Source organism: Limulus polyphemus, unplaced genomic scaffold (genome assembly GCF_000517525.1).
Source record: "Limulus polyphemus unplaced genomic scaffold, Limulus_polyphemus-2.1.2 Scaffold3138, whole genome shotgun sequence".
Taxonomy (NCBI): Eukaryota; Metazoa; Arthropoda; class Merostomata; order Xiphosura; family Limulidae; genus Limulus; species Limulus polyphemus.
The window spans coordinates 118,340-127,938 of record NW_013668748.1 but is presented as its reverse complement, the minus strand read 5'-3'; the positions used below and the strand labels follow the sequence as shown (position 1 = coordinate 127,938).

General features: G+C 33.2%; 1 protein-coding gene across 1 annotated transcript in view; it reads left to right on the top strand.

Annotated features, from left to right (window-relative positions):
• Positions 1–6,669: 6,669 nt before the first annotated feature.
• Positions 6,670–9,599, top strand: part of LOC106468732 (cadherin-86C-like) — a 53,258-nt gene continuing 50,328 nt past the window's right edge. Inside the window, exon 1 of the mRNA XM_022397093.1 lies at positions 6,670–6,721. The gene's annotated coding sequence lies outside the window, so the exon portion shown is untranslated. The remainder of the gene's footprint in view (positions 6,722–9,599) is intronic.

Sequence of the window (9,599 nt, the reverse complement as noted above, 5' to 3'; positions counted from 1 at the left end):
TTCCAATTTTTTTTTCTTTTGCATCCCACTTCTGACACCAATTTGTTACGTATCTGCTTGTTTGTTTGTTTCCGGTAGAAATTATTTTCGAGGATCTTCAGCGATACAAGTCCTTTCTATATTAAACCAGCTTATTCTTCCTCAATACAAACTTTTAGTACACAGTAGTTCCACAATCAGTACGTTTCTCGTCACTTTAAACTTAACAACTTTTACTATACACGCTATAAATCACAGCGATTTACAATCTCGATAACTTCGCTCTCGACTAGTGCAATACACACACTTTACGGCTCACTAGCTCGAAACTAATAGAATCATAAATTACACGGAACTCAAAGTAACTACTGCACTCTCTTCATTTATCTATATCACCAATGGCTTTCTCTGCCAAGCTTATATACTAACGAAGAGGGCATTTCGAACACGCTCGGACTTCCCTGATCATTCGAGAAACTCGTCACGCACGTCACGTGACTTCCGCTGTCGTAACATTATATTGAATGAAATTATATATATCGGCAGTATGGAAGGCCAGCACTATAAAAGAACTTCTACTTTTTCTAAAGAGTGGTGTGTTGGGATAGCCTCAAAGGACAAAAGCATCCTTTGTTTTCCATATGTTATGCCATATTAAGTTAAATAAAAGGAAGTTTTTATACTTCTTATCCAATCGTACACTAGAAAATAACGTGATTCCTTTGAATAATTAAACATTAAAGGCTTATAATTATGCGTCTAAATCGTTGTCTGATTTGTTTGTTTAATTTCGCGCACAGATACTCGAGATCTATCTGCGCTAGCCTTTCCTAATTTTGAGGTTATGGATAAGAGGGAAAGCAGTCACTCAACACTACGCAACACAAACTCTTGGGTGGTCTTTTACAAAAGATGAATAGTGGAATTTACCATCACCTTATAACGTCCCCTCGGCTGAAAGGACAAGCATATTTGGCAACGGTTTTCGATGTTACAACCCGCAGATTGCGAATAGAGCACCCTAACTCTTAAATCGTCGTCATTAAAGACGGACTTTGTAACGTGAACAATACTTCTGGCTGATTATTTTAAATTCTTTTAGCTGTCGTATAGTTATAAAATATCTAAAACTGTTTCTTAATAAGAACATCAAATCTCATAGGATGACTATCAAACATATTATGTATATTTAAGATTAGATAGTGATACCGTAAAATTATGCTATCAGACTGTGTATTTTTTCTTCTCTTTCGTGCCAGTAGTGAAGGCTTTTACCAAGTATTCTTTTTTTATGTCATTCATTAATTTTGCGGGAGTTTTCCACACTATTTAGTGAATGGAGCTCACTTAATTTTCGAACTAGCTATAACATGTAGAATTTATCAGTTTAAAATACAAAAACTGATACAGTCATCAAAATTGCCAATATAATTCTCCTTTTACCATAATCGAATACCGTTATAAAAAACACCCTTCAGAAACTTAGACAGATGGCTCTATAGTTTGTTTGTTTGTTGTTAAGCACAAAGCTACAGAACGGGCTAACTGTGCTCTTCCCACTGTGAGTATCGTAACTAGCTTTATAACATTATAAGGTTTAAAACTTACCGCTGAGGCACTAGGGGGGGCAGCTCTATAGATCCTTGTTTTAAGATATGGCATGAGCTATACGTATACGTTTATTTCAAGACATGGTAATTTTAATTTAATAATGCAACATGTTTTGTAGTACTGTTATTTATTATTTCTTTTTTTTTCAAAATTTTTGCATGTTTGGAAATACAAAAACTGATACAGTCATCAAAATTGCCAATATAATTCTCCTTTTACTATACTCGAATACAAAAACTGATACAGTCATCAAAATTGCCAATATAATTCTCCTTTTACTATACTCGAAAGTCTTTCGACTAATGATACATATGGGTAAGGAAGAATAAGCTTTCTCTTGTGGACACCTCAAGTTTGTGTGATTTTTAGATTTGCAATAGCTATGCTGTTGTCCATCAATTTAGGGTCAGCTAGTACATATAGGTTTCAAGTAGCTTTATTTGAAATTTAAGAAACAATCAACTAGTCCTTGAAGAACAAAGAAAATCACCATTAGCTCATATTTTCATGTTTACTGAATCCAATCAGAACACAAAAAAGTACTAAATTTTATTACTAAACATGCTTTGAATATATAACAGCATTTTCCACTATTGAACAAATGGCAGTTGTGCCAGACCGGGTCAAGGGCTTTTTTCACATCAAGGAAAACAACCACAGTGGAGCAATTAATATTAATATTTTTACCATTTTTTTTTAGTGAGTAGATGAAGTCGTCAGTTGTTTGTTTTCCATGGCTAAAGGCTATCCAATGGCACAGCCGTATGTCTGCGGACTTACACTGCTAGAAACCGGGTTTCGATACTCGTGGTGGGCAGAGCACAGGTAGCTTTGTGCTTAACAACCAACAAACAAACCTTCGCCTTCACTTGTGTTGAGTTGTTAGGTTTGAGTATCTTGACCACCATAGCTGTTTTCTATGTTGCTAAGATGTGTTCAGAAAGCAAGATTATAGTGTAAAGATTTTTGCTATACGTTTAAATAGGAGGTTAGGTCTTTGTTGAATCCAAACTCTGGGGATGTTATTTTTGCGGTTGATTTGTTTTTAAGTTGCTTATTTATATCAAAGATAGTTGTGTAATCTTGTTCCAGTGTTGTATGTGCAGGTGTTTGCAGAACATGAGTGGCCATTGGAAATTTGTTCTTGAGTGTGTTTTTATTTTTTAATATGAATTTTTCTACCGATTATTTAAGGCTGTTATCGAATGTGTTGTCATGTAGTCAAGACTATTGTTTTTCTCTTGTTCTGTTGTAGTTGTTTGGTTGTTAAGCGTATGTTTCTTTGTTCTTTGATTTTGTTCATGATTCCCTTAGGAAGTTTACATCTATTTATATTTAGTATGATTTTTGGTATAATGAATTCTGTAGTTTCCGAAATGCTTTTAGTGATGACATATGAAAAGTTATCTATATCATTAGCTGTTTCCGCTTGTACTATGGGCTCAGCTGGTAGTTTAAAATCTAAATTTTTTTCTGTGCACTTCCAAGTTTACAGTTGTAAAGTTTTATCTTGTTTGTTTTGTTACGTGAGCGGATTAATGTAAATGTGACATGTAGTGGCAATGTTCACTTCCCAGATCTTGGCCTACATCAAAATCCAAAAACGTTGAGACCATTTGTTGTGCTGTTAGAGCAAAATCTTTGCCTGTCTTTTTTTTAGGTGATTCTGGGTCTGGTTATTAAGTATTATCAGATTATTATTTAATAATGTGTTTAGCAGGTTGTTTCCATTAGTGTTTTGTATCTTGCACACGAAGGTATGATGTTTGAACTTTAGGTCGCCTATTATTATTAGTTTATTGTTGTAGTTTAAAAGGTCTAGGGTTAAGTCTGTGTCTATGGTATGCGTCGGGCTACAGTAAATAGTTATAATGGTTATATTGCTGTTTCAATTGATGATGAAATATATGACTATAGCTTCTTAGTTGCGGGGAAGCTTTTAAACTGTGTGAGTTTTCTTATATATCTGTTTCATAAAAGATTACCTCCTCGTGAGTCGTTATTTTTTGGCATTAAAACTGTTGTATATCCTGGTATGTGTGATGAGACGTTTGTGTCGACTAAGGTCGATATCCTTTTTCTGGTGCAATGTCTCCTGTGTCTATTTACCATTTTTTAGTGTGACATCCCCCTCTTAAATATCACAGTTGTATATTAAGTGATCCAATTGTCTTGTTTCATATTCTTTATGAAAGTCTTTATATACAATGATTCGTGTAACCTGTTAGACATTAACAATTGTGAGTATCATGCGTTTGGTGGCGAGGTGATTTTTTACTGAATAAGGCAAAAATTATGTCAATTAGACGTTTTACTAAATTTTCCTTTTGTGAGTATCTCATTTTCCTTCAGGAGTCGTGCCACATATTTGACGGTTTTGCGGTGTTGTTAATGTTGTTTGTGGTTCGTTTACTAATTTATGAGTTACTAAAGCTGTGAGAGTGTTTTGTTATGTTTGTGATGTTATGCTTTTCTGACTGTGGGAGTGGGAGTAAAGTTTTGAGCTTTTGTGATATTTTTTGATGTTGATGTATTTGCTGCAACCTATACGGGATGCAATAGGTTGCAGTTAATGCATTTGGCTTGCTCTTTAGATTTGGTGATTCCTTTAGGCTGTGGTTTCGACATATCGCAAGAAGAGGATTTAGGCATGGCATGAACCAGCATAGTGTCTGTAAATTTAGAAGCTATAAAATTGTTTTTGTAATGTCAGTATCATAGGTATATTCCATGTGAAAGGAAGTTGTTAGTTTTGGTCTGGGACTCTAAGTCTATTTTAATGAAAGAGTTGGAAGTGTTGTCTTTCTGTAGCATAGTTCTTGAACATATAGTGGGTGTGATTTCTCGTCTGGTGAATTATTCTTCTATTTTTGCATTGGAAATACTTGTTAGTACATTTCTGATCAAAGAAAGTATACTTTTTGAACAAGGCTGTTGAATGGGTTTGCTGGTCAGGTGTTCATTAATATAAAGTATTCTGTTGTGTTGAGAAGTTTTACTAGGATGTTTCCATGGAGGAGTCTTATTTGTTTGTTGTTAAGCAAAAACTGCACAATAGGCTATTTGTGATCTGCCCATCACGGATATCGAAACCTGATTTTTAGTACCATAAGCTTTCAGAATTAATGCTGAGTTATTGGAAATCGTTTAATTTCTTTGCTCGGATTCCTGATTTACACCTTGAAATTCCCTTAATGAGATCTGGCGCTCGAAATGTATTGGATATTCTTATTATCACAACTATTGGGGGGGGGGTTCATTTGGGTTCGTTTCGTTTTTCTTATGATTCGAGAAAATATTGACAAATATTTACGTTTTGTGCGTGTGATCTCATTCTCTTACGTGCAGTTTATATCGTTTTTCTACTTTACACGTGGAATGGATTCGCTATTTGAGTCTGATTCTGCCAGTGAGGAACGTGTACGTGAGAGATATCTATCTTTTTAATTGGTGATATGATGGCTTGTACTGGATAGGCAGGAGATTCATCTTGCATTTAAACACTGCCTTATCTAGTAAGCTGGTTAGTAGTGTAGACAGATAGGTAGCCATGTTCAAGCATTGTGAGGTATCGAATAGCGGTGACACTACCTCCATTCCACAGTCAATGCTCGTCCACTTGTTCAAATTGCATCCCACATCGTAACAGAAATACCACCGTATTGTGCCATGGCATGCAGAGGATTCAACGTACGTTCTTGGGAGGATGTTGGCAAATCCAGGTGCGTTTGCTGTTCTCAAATTGTGCAGAACTGGAAATGTCGTAAAATACATTATAAGGCAAGAAGGTGATATATCATCTGTGAATCTTGCTGCTGTTGACGTAAGATATTTGCTTTTAATGAAAAGTGGCTTCTGTCTAGCTATTCTTCCATTGTACCCCATCCTATGAAGAAAACTTCTGATGGTATTGGGGATCACTTACAACTATCCTAAAACAATAGCGGCCATTTGATGTTGCTCATTTCTCACACTTCTTATCATAGTACGACTAATCCATTCTGTTGATTCTGGGTGCCTGGACAAAACAGAAACTTTTGTTTTACTACGTGAGTAGAACTGTATTGTCACTTCATACACTGTGAATAGCGGTAATGGAAGTGGACTGGTGATTTATAGCTGACTTTGACCGGCCTCCCATTATTAAAATGTAAGACTTCGAGAAAATACGGTAAATACCGAGGATCATTACGTTCGAAGCATGCCTTTTTTACATTTTATGATCTTTATAGAGCTAGCTAGTTATTTTTTTTTGGTTCGGTTGTGTGTATATATATATATATATACGTGTTATACTCCCAGAAATAGTTATATTTAACTCTGCATTATATTGCGAGTATAACCGTAAATATAAACACCCCCAAATAGAAATAATTTGAATTTTATTGGAAATATAAGTACACAGTTTTCAAATCATTTGCATTTTGTTACTACGTGTTTCAGATGAAAAAGCCCCCCAGTAGCACAGTGGTAAATCTGAAGGCTTATAACAGATAGTCCATTGGGTAGTTTGTGCTAAACTACAAACAAACAAACAAATTCAGATGAACAAAAGGGAGTTTTCAAAATACAGCCATGTGAAGTCGATGATACAAAACGAAATTCTGTCGGCTGAAAGTAGGCAGTACTTGAAAAATACGATATCCAAAATATTTAAATTTTCAAAACATTGAAAATATGTTTAATGTAAAAATATATTTCACACAATACCATTGATAAGTTTATGATTTCTCAGAAGATTCAATAAATGTTGCCTTAAACATTTCTCGTGTTTATAACGATGTTTCTTTACTTATTGGTTCATACTTCCGCCGAATTTCACAACTATTTCTCGCGAATCTGTTTTCGAAGAACTACAAATGTTTTCTGGTATCATATACGCGTATACATATTTACCTCTTACGTTTAACGTAAAGGCCAAGGTTGAGATCGACCGAAACTCGAGTTGAGCGCCGCTTCACTGGTAAACTCTCAAATGCCCGTGCAAGATTTTCAAGCCAGCATACTTCTCTTGGAAAATAAAACGTTGGTCCAAGTTCCTTAATTTATAAACCTGCTTTGTGACTCTAACGTTCATATTTGGTAGCTAGGAATATGTGAATACTTAGCAGTAGAGATGAACCGAATATAGGTAAGAAGTTTTATAATAAGATTCATAAGAGTAATCTATAAGCTGGCAGTTCTGGAGTTACAATAATTACGCTAATTATATCAACGATCTTATTTGTTGACATTTTGACTCCACAAGATTCCATATTATTATTATTTTACTGAATTATATTGGCGAGGTTTAACAACTACAAATATTAATGTATTTTCCAAACAACGCATTCAACAAACTACAAAATAGACGTTATTGAATTTCATTATGGGATATGTTTTTCATTAGCGTCATCTACTATATATTTCTGATAAAAACCAAAGTATCAATGTACTTTGACACGTAATATATGTAAATACTTTTCTAAAAATCCAGAAACCTAAAATGTTTCTTAATTTAACAAGTAAAGTTAGCAATACTAATTAGCGTTTTTAAAAATATATAACATCATTATTAATTACCTAAAATTAAACATATATTAAGAAATTGAATGAATATAGGATTTCCGATGGAATGTGTAAATGCTCAAAACAAGTTTCTCTGAAAATAAAGCAAACGACTAAAGGGGATTTTTATAAGCACGAGCGAGGGAATTTGTTAAGTTGGTTAATCATACTTTTACACTTTAATTTCTTATCACACATTTCTCAACCTAAAGTTCTTAGATTAACTACCATTAAATTAAATAAAATAATTTAATCAAATAAATTAAAATTCGTAACTGTTCTGAATTCAATGTCATTTTTTTATGCATATAATTTGGGACACTTTTATATCGGAAGTGATTTTAAGACTCCAACTTTGCAGCTAGGTTTAACACCAGGGTCGGAATTTGTTTGCTTATCTCTTTCAATACCTATAACAGTGGCTGGATTTATAGAAAAAGTATTCTTATTTCTAGTTCTGAAATGTTTAATTAATATAAAAGTAATATTCACAAATAAATAAATAGATAGATAATTTAGTGAATGTGTAATTTCCGGTTCAGTTTTATCTAATTTATTCTTTAATCTAATAAAAGGAATATATTTTTTTTTACTTTGTCTAAAACTGAGTCAAAATCCTGCGTTGTTATTCGTTCATGTTATAATGAATAAAGAAGCATGTTTGTTGGGGAACAACAACAAAAAAAGTGAGTTACTGCTTTGTGATGTCGTTTATACCGCAGAATGATCTGTATTTTTTCTGAACGTTATGAAAATACCTCAAATGATTCTCCTTGCTTTCTTTTCGATTTATAAAACGTAACCGTTTCAAAAAATTTGTTACAAAAATCCGTGTTTTTGCAACTTGTTATTTTATAACTATTTTCTTTCCTAAATTTATATATACATATAATTTTCTATACTTGTTTTTGACTGGTGACCTTCTTTTGTGTTTACAGAACCGGATAATTCGAAGAGAGTGAAAAAAAATAGCATTAACAAATATTTAATGAATAACTTTTAAATATTTTGAAAATGCAAGTAGCGATATCCTGATTCAGATTGACTTAGAAATTTAAAAAATGTATTTTATGGGGATGATTAAATTTATTTTTTGGCTTCATACACGTGCGTGCAGCGATTTTCAATTAGTCATTACGCATACACATATATATATACCATTATGTTTTCCACATTCTTTGGTCTCATGCATTTTAATTTCATTTTTTGTTTTTAGTTTTTTGTCAAGCACAAAGCAACACAATGGAGTACATGTCCCACCACAGGTATCGAAACCCAGTTTTTAGCGTTTTACGCCCTCATACCTACCACTGTGCCTTTGAAGTACAATTTTATATCATCTTTTAGCAATAAATCGTGTTTATCGAAGTTGTAAGTTGGTCTTAAATTATAATATGTGGACGAATAGATGAAGTGAGGATTCAAAAAGCTAAAATTATGCTAACGTTTTAATTTTAAATTTTAAGTTAATTAGTATATCAACTTATACAACAGTTTTCTAAATTGGAAAGTTTTTAATATCTTGAAAATTAATTTGGCTCATTTAGTTAGAATAATACATCATCTTAATTTAATCTAATTTGACATGAAAATTATTTTTATTCAAAAAGTGAAACGGAGATACGCGAGCTACTGACTAAATCTATAAATTGCTCACATCTTCTAAAAATAGAAAACTCACAATATATTAACTGACATATTTTAAAATAAAAAATAACAATACTTTCTCAGTCAAATATGCCCCCCCAGTGGTACAGCGGTATGTCTGCGGACTTACAACGCTAGAATCCGGGTTTCGATACCTGTGGTGGGAACAGCACGTGTAGTCTATTGTGTTTCTTTATAAAATGAAATTAAAATGCATGAGACCAAAGAATGTGGAAAACATATGCTACATATACTGTATATATATATATATTCATGCGTAATAACAATCAGGTCTTGATACCTATGGTGGGCAGAGCACAGATAGCCCATCGTGTAGCTTTCTGCTTCATTACAAACAAACAGTCAAATATTTTTTTCTTTATTTTATATAATATTCCTAAAATTATATAAAATTAATAATGTTTATTCTAAAATCTCTCACCGCTACAGTTCTCTACCCCTGAACTACTGTTTTACCCAATTTATCCTCAGTAATCTCTCTTCTCATGCTAAAGTATAGGATATATGTGGCATAATGGTCAGTTGTACTTGCATTTTTGCATGCATATAATTTTCAGGACTAAAAATGGCGCCATACCAGTATCCACAAAAACAACAATCACACACACTTCTGGCGTAGCAACAGCAGGAAATTTGAACTATATCACACGAGTTTACTGAATAAATCTAAAATATTTTACAGAACAATCACCAGAGCACTAAGTTGAGAGCATAAGCTGTGATTTCTTCATTAACTTCCGATTAGGGTAACGAGTGTAAGTTAATTTTAAAAAAAATGAAAATTATATATTTCA